The sequence below is a fragment of the Tenrec ecaudatus genome, chromosome 12 (assembly GCF_050624435.1).
Source record: "Tenrec ecaudatus isolate mTenEca1 chromosome 12, mTenEca1.hap1, whole genome shotgun sequence".
NCBI classification, from domain to species: domain Eukaryota; kingdom Metazoa; phylum Chordata; class Mammalia; order Afrosoricida; family Tenrecidae; genus Tenrec; species Tenrec ecaudatus.
The window spans coordinates 24,817,525-24,834,644 of record NC_134541.1 but is presented as its reverse complement, the minus strand read 5'-3'; the positions used below and the strand labels follow the sequence as shown (position 1 = coordinate 24,834,644).

Genomic DNA, 17,120 nt, shown 5'->3' with positions numbered 1-17,120 from the left:
AGTGGTGTGACTGCAGTGAGCAGTGGCTGTGAGTGGCCACTGCCCCCCTTCCCCCCCCCCCAGACACCCTTTTCAGGGATTGAAAACAAACTTAAAAAGACCGTGTCCCTAATGAAAGGGAGTAATTGCCTGCCTTTGCTGTCTCTGCTGAGTCTCCAGTGGGAGCTCTGCCGTCAGACTTGTCAGAGTTGCCTGGCAGGGACTTTTTCTCCTGAGTTAGCACATGGAGATCTGAACAGGCAGAGATAACGCAAATTAGCCACAGTACAAGCGTATCTGCAGCGGAACAGATCTCCTGCTGACCGGAGGTGCCATTGGTGGGCGCCACCCCCTTACCACCGATGACCAGACCGGGAGCAAATAATGGGTGCGTGGCTTAGGCGCCACCTGAGCTAGGCAGTTTCTACAGGACTTGAGAGTTCCACAGGGAGCCAGCCTGCCTGCAGAAAGTCTCTGAAGAGCCTGCCATCCCTACACCTCCCCACTCAGCATCCAGAACTTGGGGAGACAGCCCGATTCTTCTAGCTCCTTTTTCTGGGCCAGTCGGACTGTTGCCCTCCCTCCGCACAGCACCCGCAAGGACACAGACGGCTCCCCAGGAGGAGAGCGTTGGAGTCTGCCTTCTGGCTGACGTGGCTTGTGCCAGTGGTCTCGCGGGGAGGGGGGATTTCATAATGAAGATGGCAAATCACTTTGCATTCTCTTGGAGCCTGTCCCATAATTAGAAGATTAAACATTTTGTTTAAATTGGTAATTTTCCCCCTGCCCTTCTCTGAGTGCTGAAAGCCACCATTCGAGCAGGGTGGAGACTGGTTGCCAGCCTGATCTTGGGCTCCACGTTCTCATTGTGATTGTCAGCAGGAGGGTCAGGGAGGCTTATTTTTAATTAAAAAAGCAATTTTTAGCCGTGGTGCACCTTGTATGTGGCAGAGGCCCTTTAGACCATGTGACCTTGCTGGTTGCCAGGCCGGCGCAGGGAGGTAGGTGGCTGTGCAGCCCTTGAGACGCGGACCCCACGTCAGCTGACAGGCTGGCCTGTGTTTGCAGAAGAGGGGCCCTCGTAGGGATGGTCTGTGCCATACTTGAAGTGCGTGCAAAGCCGCTCACGTAATGTGGGCTTGTGGAAACTGTCAGACTTTTAATGAAATAGAGGAATGTGTGTATTCCCTTCTCCCTGTGCTGCCCAGGCGGAAGAGCAAAACCCAAACTAGCAGGTGGTGACACCCACGGAGGCCAAGGCCCTGTGCTACTTGTGTCACAGATGTTCTTCTGCAAAGGCAAGGAGCTGAAGTCGCTATTCTTGCCGGGGAGGAAGCTCACAGCGGTTCAGGAATGCGCCCAAAGACAGTCCACAGACAGTGGAGCACGAAGGGGCCCCAGTGTCATAGTTAATGCTCGGAGGCTAACGGAAAGCTTAGGGCTCGAACCCACGCTGTGCCCCACAGGAGAAAGACATGGTGGCCTGCTTCCAGGAAGGCACAGGGTCACTGTGAGCCGAAACTGACTTGTCGGTACGCTCCCAGCTGGACAGTGAAGGAGGGGACCCTCGCGAGTGGCATGCAGCAACATGTACCATGTACCACGAGACCAATATTTCCCCAAATGGCCACACCGCTCCCTGTGGCTGGGGGAGGGGAGAGGCTGGACCAATCAGGGGGCTGCAAAGGCAGACACACTATCCTGGGTTATGGGCTGTCGTACTAAGGTTTTTAATTGCCAGGGTGGGGTGGGGGTGGGACACACTGAGTAATTTTATTTATTTTTCAGAAAGGGGTATGGTAGGCCAAAGGAGTTGGAGAACCCATGGACTGGACAGGGTACGCTTGCTTAGAATGCCTTGGCTGCATACCTTTTCTTCCCTAGGATGGCGAGTGTCTGGCCAGTGGCCAGATCACTGCTTGCCATCAATGGATAGATGAGTGGGTGGATGAATTTGGGTCTGGTCCAGATGCCTTTAAAAAAAAAAAATTCATCCAACAGATGTTTACTGCATATCTTCTGATCTCTTTTGCCATTGATGCTGTGGATGTCTGTCTGTGCTGATGCTGATGCTGGGCCATCTCCTGAGTGGCTTTCTTGGTGGTGGGGTGAGGTATACATAAAGCTGAGGAGCTGGCCTTAAGAAATACTGGGCTGGGTGAAACTTGCCTCAAATAACATAAAATCAAGTTAAAATAAAAAAACAAGCAAAATATCAACCCATAAAATCTTAATAAAAGTCTATTTCTATTACTGGTAGTCACTTGACAGTTAGTTGTTGTGGCCCTAGGTCACAGACTAGGGTCGTCTCTGCTCCCAAGCAAGAGTTGAGTTTGTTCTTTTATTCCAGAGATTTATTGAAAGTCTACCGTGAACCATAATTGCTGTTTTAATTTTACTCTGCCTTTTATGCAAAACAAAAACAAGGAGTCCTGGTAGTCTAGTGGATAATGGGCAAGGTCAGCAGTTCAAAGCTACTAGCCACTCCGTGGATGGTAGAAGAGGCTACCTACTTCTCTAAAGATTTACAACATTGGAAACCCTAAGGCAGTGGTTCTCAACCTTCCTACTGCTGTGACCCCTTAATACAGTTCCTCATGTCGTGGTGACCCCCAGCCATAAACTTATTTTGTTGCTATTTCATCACTGTCATTTTGCTGCTGTTATGAATTGGGCGACCCCTGGGAAAGGGTTTCGACCCCCAAAGGGGTCAAGACCCACTGGTTGAGAATCACTGCCCTCAGGAGAAGTTCAGTTCTATCTTATAGTAGGGTCACTACGAGTCAGAATTAACTCGGTGATGGTGAGTTTTTCAGATATGCAAAAAATCCGCGCTACTACAGAGCAGCGAGATTTCTTGCCATTCTGTGTTGGTTGCATCAGGCATGGCCATTTCCATTTGTTTTTTAGCAATTTTTTGGTGGGTTAGGCACTTCCAGCACAGTGAGGGGTGAGGCTAACAAGGCAGAGCGGATGGGAGTGATTGGCCCCGGGGAACACAGGCTCAATGACTGGCTCTCAAGTCCCGTCTCTTTCCCCCATACCGCACGTTCTTATTCACGGGCCCAGTTCACATCCATTTCCTAGTAGTTTTTTGATTTGAATTTCTAGGCCCCTGGCTGCATAGTGCTGTGAATTTCTAATGCAGAAAGGAATAGTCGCTGGGATTAAAGCGCCCCGGAAAGTACAGAAGCCAGTTAAAGCAGGAGGGTTTCCCAGTCACCTAGGGCAGCGTGTGATCAAGGAGAGAGTGGGCGCTTTGGGCATCAACTGACGGGCAGGGTTTGACCCCTGTCTCCCTAACTTCTCACTCTGTCACCATAAGCAGTTTACCAAGCAAGCCAGCTGAGCCACAGATGCCTCACTAAAACCGGGCCTGACTTTCCTGACCTGACAGGTTTGTGTGGTTCCTGGGCTGTGCACTCAAGCTGCTGCATGGAAGGTTAGCAGTTCCCCTGCCCCTACCGCCACAGGTGCCTCAGGTGCGCTTAAAAAACCCTATGCCAGCATCCCACTCTGCACATGCGGGGTCACCAGGACAACAGACAAAAAAGAGCTGTGTGGGGATTAAAACGACAATATTGAATTCCTGCCACATACTAGGCCTTTCTTCACGCGAAGGCGCCCTAGCAGTGCTGTGGGTCAGGCAGAAGGTTCCAAGCCCCCAGGTGCTCCATGGGAGAAAAAGATGAGGCAGCTTGTTCTCGTATAGATTTACAGTCTTGGAAAACCTGACGTGGGATCACTATGAATCCGAAGCGCAGCAACCTTCCAGGGCAGAGCAGAACTGTCCCATTGAATTTTGAAGATCTTAAATCTTTATGGGAGCAGACCACCTTGTATTTCCCTCCCCCAGAGCAACTGATGAGCTTGAACCACCGACCTTGCAGTTAGCAGCAAGTGTGTAACCCAAAATGCCACCGTGGCATTGTGTGGGTATTCTATAGCTTGGAGAATTCTTAAAATGGATTCTTTAAACCCTGAGACTCTGTGACCTTACTGCCTCGTAAGACTCTCGGTGCTGTCCACGAGGTTTATGTCTGAATTTGCCCTGCTGTTTCACATATGTATTTTTGTTTAACAGAGGTGCTTGGATTCCGTTGTGTGGAGTTTCTCAGCCAGTGGGTCTCCTGTGTTTTTGTTGATATCTGCTGTGTTTTTTGGGTCTGTTTCCCAGGGCTCTCCAGTTTCTAAGTAATTTCAATCTGAGACAAGTGAGCAGGATTGATGTCAGCCTGCTTTAACACAGGTGTTATAAACAAGATTAAGAGGTTGTTGAGAGGATATCGGTGGGTGGAGCGCGGGGCTGGCTTCTGAAGTCAGTCGGAATTGCCAGCTGCTGGGTGCGTGCTCTCTGACTGGGTGGTGACTGACGAGAGGTTGAAGCGCAGAGGAGAGTTGCTTAGGAGAATGCGCTTTCCTTTCCTTGATCAGAATGCGATGCTTGCAGCATGCAGAAACCGGCTGCCGTTACCCTGTCTTTAAACGCCTCTTTAAGGCAGTGAAGCCAATTAATCCCCAAGTGATTGTTATTTTTATTTCCAAAGCCTGCCAAGCTTCTTTAAAAGAAACCTTTTTTTAAACGGATGGGTGATGGCGGTACTAGTGGTCCAGAACAATTATGTTTCTTTTACTAGTTATGTTTGTTTTTCTGTGTGTGACATTTATGTAGCTGACTCCTGTTAGAGCTTGTTTTTGCCCAACAAGGTATATGCTTTGCCTTATTGGTGTACCTGATACTCCCGCTAAGAAATTACTCTACAATGTCTTAGTTCCTGATATGAACAGCTCGTAGTCTAAGGTCATTTTGGAAGTGATGCCAAAGCCTCCCCGAGAGAGTGCAGTGGTGGGGGCTGGGGCTGGCAGGGACAATGGACCCCACCAGGGAATTCCTTTTGATGATCTCCCCGTGGCCAAGAGGTCAGGGCTTTCCCTGTGCTTCTCAGGTGGCATCTGAAAATAAGTCCTTCACCATCCTCGTCTTTATTGGCAATGAAAGTGTTTTGATAACGGTAGCCCAACATCATGCCCCCTAGCCTAGTCAATGCCAACTCGTAGGAGCCCGATAGGCCCAGGTAGGAAGGGTTTCTAAGGCTGTAAATCAGGAGTCCTCAAACTATGGCCCTCGGGCCACATGTGGCCCGCCGAGGACATTTATCCGGCCCGCCAGGTGTTTTTTGCCCTTGTTTTTTTACTTCAAAATAAGATATGTCCAGCATGCATAGGAATCTGTTCATAGTTTTTTAAAAACTATAGTCCGACCCTCCAACGGGTCTGAGGGCCAGTGAACGGCCCCTGTTTAAAGAGTCTGAGGAGCCCTGCTGCAAATCCACATCTATCTGTGGAGCTACTTGCTGAAGAGCAGCTGCGGAGTTTGAACTGGTGACTAACAGCCACACATTGTAGCCACTGCACCAGCGGGCATCTTTTGCTGACTTTAGTGGTTTCTAAAGCTTCTAGAAGCAGTAAAGCCTGTTGAGGAGAATAAAGTGCATCTTAGAGAAAGGCAGACACAAAGCCATCTCTTCTCATTGTCTCTGACGGCCTCATCAACAGGCGTGCATTGTGGCATAGCACCCAATACTTCATTTGAGCCGCGCGAGAGGTAAAATCGGCACCCAAGAACTGGGAAGTATATGATGTAGGGGGCTACGTTTTCCGATTCTCAAGTATTCCCTGTAAGGTTGACAAATATTCTTCTTAACAGAATTCTCAGGGTGCAGTTCCCTGTGCGTTGTCTTGCTTGAGATGAGCGTGGCAGCTATTACGTAACCGACGTCCGTGCACCCGCTTCACCTGTACAAGAAAGAGTGGAACGAGCTCTAAGGTCCTGGGCTTCTGGGACCAAGACCAGCCTAGAACCCTTAATGAAGTAATGAGCGACTGTGAAAGACAGCTCTGGCAGGTGAATGAGCTGATTTCCGGGTCTCACTCATTCACCATTTCCCCTTCTCAGTTTTCTTAAAACAGCGTGCCTTTGTTTTCTTTGCTATCTGCCCCAACTCGCCTCTGTTCAACAGAGGAATGGCGTTGTGCTTCAGCAGTGACCTCAGAGGCACCGTGCACAAGAAAGCCACCAGTGGCCCTGGGTGCGACAGAACAAACGGTGCCCAGTCCTTCCCGGCCGGAGCCCATCGAGGCAGCCACCCTGTCAGGCTTTCTCCTGGAGGGGCTTCCTCCTTCCCTGACCCTCAGTTTCACCAAGCATGATGTCCATCTCTAGGAACTGGCCCTCCTGATGACATAGCCAAAAGTCCACGAGACGACTTGTATTATAAATAAATAAATCATTTTATTGGGGGCTCCTACAGCTCTTATAACAATCCATACATCAGTTGTAGCAGCACATTTGTACATATGTTCCCGTCATCATTTTCTAAGTATTTTCTTTCTCTTTGAGCCCTTGGTATCAGCTCCTCCTTCCTCCCACCCCGCCCCCTCACCCTCTCACCCTCATGTAACCCTGATAAATTATAAATTATTATCTTCATATCTTACAGCACCTGCTGTCTCCCTTCATCCATGTTATTGTTGTTCATCCCCTGGGAAGGGGGTGGGAATTGTGCATTATTGTAGTCAGTTCCCTGTTTCTCCCCTTCTCCCTCCACCTTCCCCCTACCCTCATGGTATCACTACTCCCATTGCTGTTCCTGGGGGGTTTATCTGTCCTGGATTCCATGTGCCCAGAGCTCTTATCTGCACCAGTGTACATGCTCCAGTCTAGCCATATTTGTAAGGCAGAACTGGGGTCACGATAGTGGGCGGGGAGGAAGCATTGAAGCACTTGAGAAATGTGTGTTCTGTTGGTGCTGTGCTGCACCCTGGCTGCCTCATCTCTTCCTTGTGACCCTTCTGTGAGGGAATGTCCAATTATCTACAGATGGGCTTTGAGTCTCCATTCCAACCCCCATCATTTGCATCAATATATTTGTTTGGGGTCTTCTGATGACCCCAAACCTTATCCCATTGATACCTTGTGATAACACAGGCTGTTGTGCTTCTTCCACGTGGGCTTTGTTGCTTCCCTGCTAGATAACCACTTAGCTTCAAGCCTTTAAGACCCCAGATGCTGTATCTTTTGATAGCCAAGCACCATCAGCTTTCTCCACCACCTTTGCTTATGCACCCATTTTAACTTCAGCTATTGTGTCAGGAAGGTGAGCATCACAGAATGCCTGGTTATTAGAAAAACGTTTTCTTGCATTGAGGAAGTACTTGAGTAGAGACCCAATGCCCATCTTCTACCTTAATACCTAACATTTAAATATATGTGCATAGACCTATATCCCTATCATTATACATTAATGTGTTTACATATGTGCATGCCTAAATTTATGCCTCTATAAATGTCTTTTGCCTCCTAGTTCTTACCTCTATTTAAAGAGATCTTTTGTGGCAGATTTGCCCAATGAAACAAGGACATTGGTTGTGGATCCAAGTCAGATGGGATTCTTGGCATTTATTGTAATGTTTCTTGTAGGTCCATTTGGGGAGCATTTTGCTGTTTTGGATGCTCTGGTACATTCCACACTAAAGGCTATATATAGTCCTTGATCTTCAAATCCCCTTCACTTCCAGCAAGCAAAGTCGAATCACCTGTGTATTGCATTCAACTGTGTGAATTGTGGATGCCGTTGCAAAGAAGGGAGAGTCCAGAACACTTCCTTGTTAGAATAGAACAAGGCAGTGCTGTGTGCTTTCACATCAGGAAAGGCATGCATTGGCAATGTATCCCTTTATCCAAATTGATTTGATCTGTATGCGTAGCAAAGAGTTTGACCAGCTGCACAATCTGAAGAAGAACATGGCATCAGGATTGAAGGGAAAGTCCTGTCAATCCCTCCCCAGCTCCAGACATGAACATTCCAATCGTGTGGGCTTAAAGGGACCTCAACTTACAGCGACACAGTCCACATGCTAGGCATCCCACAGGTAGTGTACCCCTTTAAACTGAGGCACAGAACAAGCAAGCCATTTATCCCTCTGCCCTTCAGTTAATCCTACTTGTGTTTATCGGCCAGGCTGGCACAATAAACTATAGCAGCCCCTAATAAAATGATTTAAAAAAAAAGAAAGAGAAAGCATCCCAACCCAGTCCAGGCCTATCCAAGCCCATAAGTCCAACATTAGCCCATAGGTCTGATACCAATCTACAAAGTCCTCCTGATACTCACAGAACACATGGGATCACAGGCCAGTGGGTGGAAAGTCTTTGGATCCAGTGGCGTAAGCATCTCAGCACTGGCAGAGGTCTCCACGTGGCTTCTCGAGTTCCCAGGGCACGAGGTCTGTCAGCGTAGTTCCATGTGTCTTGTCAGTAGAGCGTCATCTCAGGGAGTGAGCAGTCTCTCCCACCTCCAAGGAGGAAATTCAGGAATTCCCAGAACCCTCAGGAGAAGGCCATGCACACACAGGGACCTCATTGGCTATGATCCGACTGACAGACTAGGCTCCCCCCCTTCACTCTTAATCAAGTCTCACATTGACACTAGATTATATAACTACCACACTGTGTATTCCAGGATTGGAATTACTGGGATTATCCTAGATTATATGCATCTTCAAATAGCACTGTATTCATTTGCACTCTCCCAGAAAGTCTCAACAATTCCTGTTTCTTCACACCGTCATCAACACTTGGTGTTGTGAGTTTTTTGTCTGCCCCTATTTTTGTTCATTCTTTACAAGACACATTTGATGGTGTCTTGTGGTTTAAATGTGCATTGCCCTAATTTCTAATGAAGTTAAGCCCCTTTTTATATGCTTATGGGTTAATCTCTGTGGTCATCCGCTTTATTGTCTTTGGTCCAAAGTTAGTTTTGCATAAGAATGGAAATTTGTTCTGTGTATAGGACTTTGTAACCATTAAGAAAAATTGAATTCTGTTTTCTTTTCAAAGGGCTGCATGTTTTCTTTAGTCACACTGACCCTCTGTCTTCTGAAAGACTACCCTGTGGAGTAGGGGGGCTGAGGCACAGCACCTGCATGAATGCGACCCTGTTAAAGCAAAGGACTCAGATTTTCTGGTGATTGATTGGCTCAGTGCTCTTTGCATGGTATTACGTTATTTCAGATCAGGGCCGTCCTGTTGTTGTTGTTGTTGGATTGATGTCTCATTTTCCCTTCTGCACCTAGTGGAGTGATGTTCAGGTTGTATTAGCTCAGTAAAAACGTCTTGAGTGAATGTCTGATGATGGTGATTTTAGTGAGCTGACAAAAAATATATATTCATAATAAGTCTGCTAAAATGGAGAGAGTTTCCTTTCCAGTGATTTTTACAAGTATCTACCTCTGTTCACTTTGATGAGTAAAGAAATGGGATCAACATTCAGCATTCTGATGTAGCTGCAGAATTAATCAGAGGAGATGTCAAAGTAAATCATATCCGTAAAAGTAGAGTTTGTGCTTCTGAAAAGAAACTCGCATACCCTTCGGAGCCGAGAGGAATATATATAGTCTGCTTTTAATAAGGAGTAAGAAAAAAAATTTTTTTTGAGGGGGTAGTAGGAAAAATGGATGAGGTAGAGGTTTCATGATTAGTCACTTAAATCATAAATCTTTATCCACTTTAACTTGTCATCCAATCAGATTACAGATCATAAGTGAGGCTGTTGATAATTTTGATTATTGACACCTACGCACCCATCATGGCATTGAAAAAAAAAACCCACTTTCTTCAGTGCTACTTGGTCTCAGTGCCCAGCATCGGGGGCAGGGGATTAAGTAAGTGGGGCTTCTGGTTTATCTGCTTCGGGAGTTTGAGGCACTCTTGCTACCCCCGCACCCACCCTTTTTATTCCACGGGGAAAAAACCAACAGTAGTAGAGTTCTGTAATTTATTGATTCTTCTTCCTGAAGCTTTACTCTTGCAATAATAATTATTATTGGGGAAGCATAATTGTGTATATTACCTCAAACTATGATGATGGGTCCTTGTGTTGGGGTAGTGCTTTTTAACCATAGCGCTCCTTTGTGAGGGGTCTCTTTTAAATCCTCACAGCCACCCTTTGGAGGTGGGTGGAATTTGGGTTGTCTGAGTACTTTGACCCCTAATTGTGACCCTTGGCTAATGGCAGCCTGTGAGCTTTTCCAGTCCTGGTGCCGTAAGCAGATTTGCAAGGGCGCCCTGATGGTAAGTGTGGCAGGTTTCATGCCTGCAAGTATTGATTGAGCCAGAAGTCCTCGCTGCGAAATGTCACCAGTGACTGTAGCCAGTGAAGGCAGGGGAAAACTCATCACTGCAACTCATCTGTAACTTCTGGGTCAGGCCGCTCACTCCCATCTGGCAAAAAGGAATGTTTGAACACTCCCTTTCATCCTGACAAAAGACAATCAGGCGAGGTTCACAGCAGATGAGCTCTGGACATTTTGGATGGGTGAGACCCATCAGTTCTCAAGCTTGGGTTATGACGTTCCATATGCTTAATTATCTAGAGGTAGCCAAGCTTCAAAATGATGAAATTCCAGACTGAAGGCAGCACGGGAGTTCATTAGGCCCCCGTCTCCTTTCTCCTATGTGTCGCACTCTCCTTCCCCCAACATCGAAAGTCTTTATTATGAAGAAGAAGAAGAAAAGCAGCGGCTTGGAAGAAGTAAGATTACTGTCTTAAAATAACCTAAAAAGGGCCAAACATTTTTTTTTTAATGTGTTGGGGAGATCACACTGTTTGACGTGGCTTCAAAGAGAAAGATGAGTGACCAGGGATGGAGATTGCAAATAGAAAGGCTTCTGTGTAATTTAACCACCTCCTTCTCTCCCCGAATATTTCCCTCTTCCTTTCCCTGGAGTCTAAGTGATGGCCATCAGAGGCGTAGGGAAGCTCCAGGCCGGGCATGGCCGAGCTGTATCCAGGGGCATTCAGGCCACGGGTTCTAATCTGGACCGCTGACCCTTAGCCTCTCAGAATTATTGCAAGAGGTTATGATTCGGAATGTATGCGGGCACTTTGTATAGCGTGAATACATACATACATAAAATGACCGACTGAAACAAATTTCGTGAATAATATTACCAAGTATACAATAGAATTCATTTGTTGCCTCTGTGGCTCTTCTCAGTCATTGAAAGGAAAACATGAAGGATGCAGCCGGAGGGGGGAGGGTCCTGCTACCATCTCCCCCACTTAAGAGGGCCCTCGTTCTAGAGCATCATGATGCTGAAGACCCTTTCCACCCGGGAGATGTTTCATCCGGAAGCACATTTGCCAAGGAGGAAACTGTGCTGTCTTCTTTAGAAACCTCACGTTTCACACGCATACATGCATAGACGCAAAAAATCTTTCTTTCAAGGCTGTTGATTAAAGGGGCCTGGATTTGAGTTTAGGAAAATCAGAACTCAGCTTGACGGATGGTTGGAGAGAGAGATTTACTTGTTTCTTTAACATCCTCTTATTCTTTTCTTTCCAACCAACCTTGAGTTAAGGTTGGGAAGCAGAACTGGAACGGGGAATAAGAGCCGTATATCTTGCTGAATCTATAGTTCTAACGGTGTGAGCATAAGCAAGTTGCTTAAACCTACCGAACTCACACTTGCCTATTTCTATAAATGAGAGGATAGAGTAGTCTTCTGGTTTCAGTATCTAATCTTTTCCGTTGCGAAAGCTTTAGGAAACAACACTTCGTGCTCTACTTGGAAGGGCCGTGTTTGAAGTTGTCTGATCTCTGCAGTGCCAGGTGAAGAATTCCTGGCTTACAGGTTTCCTTTAACTCTTTCCATTTAATAGAACTGAACTTTTTTTCTTCCATTAATGGACCTTTCATGAATTACTTCACTTTTAGCCAGGAAATTTGGAATGTTGAACTATATTTCACACCCCGCCCTCCACATACATTTACTGGTACAAATGTGTTTTTCACATTAGTGATTGCACTCTGTTTTCATAATTTGTCATCATGATACCATTATTGCTTATTATGGAGGCCCCCCTTCTCCCCCCGCCCCGCAGTCTAATTGAGGTTGAGACAGACCCTAAATGTGGTCATACCGGCTGCATGCTCAGAGGAAATGGAGTTGCTTCCTCGTGGAGTTGTAATTGAGGACTCGTTCGCTTGGCGCAGTCTCTTCCTATGGTACATTACTCTGAGCCCAATATAACTGCGTGTTCCCCAAGCCCCTCATTACAGCTACAGCTCCTCACTGCTTTGTAATTAAAAAAAGAAAGAGGGAGAGAGAAAGAAAGGGAAAATGAAACCTAAAGCCGAGGTGAGATATTGTCTGGGTACGCAGGGAATAGCCTAGGCAGATTGCTTATTTAATTTTTTTAACTCTTTCCAAGCTTTCAAGGAAGATGTCTTGATTTCTGCTTCCAGTAGCCTGGTGCTTCTTCTCTCCAGCACACACATGCACAGCCAGTAGTCAGTCGGTAGGCCCCCAGATTATTACAAAGTCAAGGCTTCATCGTAGACTCTTGAAGCCTACTGTGAGCTTCCAGTAAGCCGAGGAAGGCTGCCAACCTGTGCTCGGATGCTTAGTGAACATAGATCCTACTCACCACCTATTTGGAGTCAAGTAAGGAATGTAGAAGGTTGTAAAAATCCTTGAAGACTGATGTTCCGTTCCATCTCCCCCCCCCCCCCCCCAACTCCACCCCACACCCCTTTTCTGGTCCTGTGGCAGAAAGCAGCAGCAGCAGAGAAATGACTCTCTCAAGGACTTTCTTTTGTCATTCCTTCACCTTGAGGGATTCCAAACACCTTTCAGGGACCAAAACAAATAAATCTCCAAAGATGACCCATACGAATGGCTTAAGCCACTTGGGATTGGCTGTGTGAGGGGCTGGGAACAAGCAGGGCTGAGCTGCTGGCCTCTTGACAGGCGACAACTCTCTGCTCTCTTTCTGGGTCAAGAGCCCTTTGGCCCTTTTACAGTGAAATCTGTTTGACAGTTTTGAGCTGCTTCTCCACTCACATATTCCTGCTTTATTTTATGTATCTGACTGCTCTCTCGGGTGGCCATTTGGTAGCTACGGTGCAGAAGTTTATTTCTGGGTCAGTGTATTGCCTTAGCGTCATGGAAATTTTTAGTGTGGACTCCTTACAAACAGTCGGGACTTCAGCGTTATATGACTCAATATTTCATTCCGTGTTGCGGGAAAGACAGTTTCATTTCGGCTTTATCAGCGAGCAGGAATCCCTCAGGTAGCTATCCTGGAGGCCTCAGCTAGCCAGTGTAGCCACTTAGTTACTGTGGTTGGTGAACCTGGGAGTGTGACTAGTCTGTATGAAGATGTACCGGAAGTGTAACACGGAGCCCAGATGTCGAAGACTTGGGATGAGAAGATGCACAATGCCACATTGGTAATTTTTATATTGATTACACGATGAAACAGTAACGTTCTGGATGTATTGGTTTAAGTAAAGCACTGAAAAGAATTTCTCCTTTTGTTATTTTAAAATGTAGCTAGTATAAAATTTAAAATTGCCTCAGACTTGCGGTCTGTTTCAATTTGACAACTCTGTTCGAGTCCCTATCTGTCTTATTCACACAATGCAGTCCCTTACACGGAGAAACCCAAACCCACCGTTGCTGAGTCGATTCCGACTCACGGCGACCCCAGAGGACAGTAGAAGTGCCCCACACAGTCTCTTTGAGATTGTAGATCGCTGCAGACAGGGGCTTCATACCTGCCTCCTGGGTTCAGACTGCTTACCAAGCCCGTAACCACGGTGCCACCAGAGTTCCTTGGCTTATATGTAGCTGACATTTAATAGACCATTTGTTGAAGAAATAAGTTCTCTTACCTTAATTGTTCCAAATGGTCACCTGTCAGAGCTAAGTAGAAACTTTTCTATGTGGAATGTTTCCATTTGAACGAGAGACCATTGAGGCTTGAGATGACAGACCAGCAGAAGTTCTGAAGCTTTTACCCCGGAAGAGAAAAATGCTGACATGAAATTCTGAGCACAGCCTCAGGATGGCTTACCCACCTGATGGAAAGGGACACAGGAGCCACCGCTATGCTGGTGGCAGAGCTTCATGATGGGCTCTGTTGTGCTTGGTCACGGGGTTGTCCTACGGGAGCCAAACTCACTGCCATCAGGCCAGTGCTCACTTCTGGGACCCCTGTGGGTGTCCGAGAGTGGAAACCCACTCTGTTTATGGGAATAGAAAGCCCCGTCTTATAGTGGTTTCAAACTGCCACCGTGTAGATCGCAGCCAGTGCACCACCAGGGCTCCGCACAGGGTTGGCACAAGAGGGGCTGATGCTGACCGAGGCTGTGTGGGGGCCGAAAAGAAGAAAGAAAGAATTGAGTTGGTTCTGACTCATACTGACCCTGAAGGACTGGGTAGAATTGCCCCTGTGGGTTTCGGAGACTCTTTACAGGAGTAGAAAGCCTGGACTTTCTCCCAAGGAGCAGCTGCTGGTTTTGAACTGCTGATTTGGTGTTGCCATGACACCATAAGGTCTCCTTGTGAGGGGGAAGAGCAAACAGTTGGTGAATCTAGAGGGATCCCCAGGGCACTCTTAGGAATGTTGTGCTTAGAGTGTTGGTGACAGCTGACAAAACCATTCTTGTTTCTAGAATCCACCCTGGTTCTGTCTGTCCCTACTCACACACCCCCTTCCAAGCGTGGAGCTGCACTTGGGTCAGCTGATGACTATAAAGGCCTTTCAGGTCATGGGCTTTTAAAAAAATCATTTTTTTAATCATTGTAATGGGGACTCTTACAGCTCTTATCACAATCCATACATACATCTTTAATAATTTATTTGTTGAATGAATGGCTGAGTTAGGCTTCTGGGTATGTGTTCTGGCTTGAAAGCCTCTCAGCTCTGACACAGTTGGATTTGTGCCATCCTGGCAGATAGCAAGCTTCCCAGAAATCAGGTTCCACGTTTGTGAAGGAGCATCGTGGGTTATGTGTTGGGTTACTGGGCCAGCAGTTTGAAACCACCAGCCACTGCTCAGGAGGAAGAGAGTGCCTTCTAGTCTTGTAGAGTTAGGCTCTGAGAAACACACCGGGGTGCTTTTGCCCTGTATCACTGTGAATCAGAATCGGTGAGTTCTGGTTTTTGAGTGTTACCTTTGGGAGCATTTATGATTCATACCCGCAAAGGTAGGATGGTTAGAGATTCTCTACATAAATGCTCCCAACAGAACAAAAGGCTGCCCAGTCTTGCCCCATCCTCAGAATTGGGCCGGGGCTTGAGGCCGTTGTTGCAGCACAGTCAGTCCAGCTCCCCAAGGGCCTTGCTCTTTTTCGTTCCCCTCCACTTTACCCGACACGATGTCCTTCTCCAGGGACTGGTCTCTCCTGCCAACATGTCCAAAGTGTGTGTGATGAAGCCCTGCCATGCTTGCCTCTAAGGAGCTCTGTGGCCTTCCTTCACCCAGGACGGACCTGTGTGTTCTTTTGGCAGCCCACGGTACTTCCAGCCTTCTTCTCCAGCACCCCATGCAAATGCATCATATCTTCCCTGTCTTCCTTTGTCAGTGTCCAACGTTCACACACATAGGAGGTGGTACAGGCTAAAGGAGGGCCTTTAAATTCCAGAGAAGGGCAGGGCCATTTCAGAGGATCTTGTCAGAGGTCAAAGTGAAACTCCTCCCCTGACCTCTGAAATGGGTTTCAAAGAAGTGTGTTTGAAGTTGTCTTCAGAAGAGACTTTGCTAGTGTTTGTTTCCATTTTGCATTTCTGAACAGTGCCCGTAGTTAGCATTCTCCCAATCGTGGTCCACTGCCTTTTCCCTCTGCCCTCAGAGATGAGCAACCCAGAAATCTCCTTTCCACAGAGACCTATAGAGTTCATGTCTTGACTTGGCTGCTGCAGCAGGCTCCCGCTAATCAGAATCACAGCAGGGCTTGGTTTATGAGCCGGCGAGAATTAGTGCGCCCAAGGGGCTGAGGTTCCATACCTGCTGGGGAGCTCCTGGTTTCTGGGTTGGCGCTGTCCTCCTCGGCATCAAGCTACCTTCCTCTCCCCCCCCCCCCCTTGTAGTCTGAGGTTATTGGCTTTTCCCTTTCTTTCCTTTTTCAAGTACACCAGTAATGCTGGTAATAGATTTTTCTAATTTTTTTAATTTATGGAAATAGAGTTGATCATATGACATTATACTCTATCCCAGGGAAGCTGAGAACAGAGTGCAAAATAGCAGGTGGCGCCCTACAAACCAAATTGTCTAATGGGACTTTTCTCAGCAATGTCAGATGCTGAGATTTCCCGAAGCACCTGGCCCGCGGAGCGGGCGGGATGCGGGAATATAGAGGGGGTGAGGGTGGGGGAGCGGACTCAGGAAGTCACCAGGTGAGGTGGGTAACGCAACTCAACTCAACTGCAGGGCGGTGAGTTAGGTTTCAAGTTTCCAGCAAACAGCTGCAGCGGGCTGCAGGGGCTATAGGGACTGACTGACGGTGTCTGCGCACTGTTGGTGGGCACGCTCATTATAACAGATAAATAGCCGCGCCACGAGGAGCCACGCAGCGCTCACCGGGCTCACCGGGCCTCGTTTTAAATTCTGTATTTCCTGAGTGTACTTACTGGGTTTTTTTATTATTATTAAATACTTTTATTGGGGCTCTAACATCACAGCCCATACATCCATCCATTGTGTCCAGCACATTTGTACCTATGTTGTCATCACCCTTCTCAAAGCATTTCCTTTCTACTTGAGCCCTTGGTACCAGCTCCTCATTTCCCCCCTCCCTCCCCTCTCCCCCTCCTTCAGGAGCCCTCGAGAAGTTATCGATTCTTATTTTCATATCTCACATTGTTCTTTCACTTCAGAGGCAGTACTCTGAAGTTCCCAAGCTCCACAAGCACACGAAGCGCAGTTACGTGGTAGGAATCAGCGGTTCTCAACCTGTGGGTCCCGACCCCTTTGGGGGACGACCCTTTCACAGGGTTGCCTAAGACCGGAAAACACATGTTTCCCATGGTCTTAGGAACCGAGACTGACTCCTCTATCCTTCTCCAGTTGGATCTGCCCACATGCAGGCACGCCCACCTAAGAGTATGCAGTGTGAAGACTATACATGTGACACCAGGCTTCAAGACAAAATTTCATTTATTTGTCATTAGAAATAAATACTTCACCACGTAGAATTACCTATTGTTTTTGTGATTAATCACTACGCTTTAATGATGTTCGATTATTGTAACAATGAAAACACATTCTGCCGATCAGATATTTACATGACG

At 47.2% G+C, this 17,120-nt stretch overlaps 1 protein-coding gene across 1 annotated transcript in view; it reads left to right on the top strand.

Annotated features, from left to right (window-relative positions):
* Window positions 1–17,120, top strand: part of CTNNBL1 (catenin beta like 1) — a 160,277-nt gene that overhangs the window by 17,186 nt on the left and 125,971 nt on the right. The window lies entirely within an intron of this gene.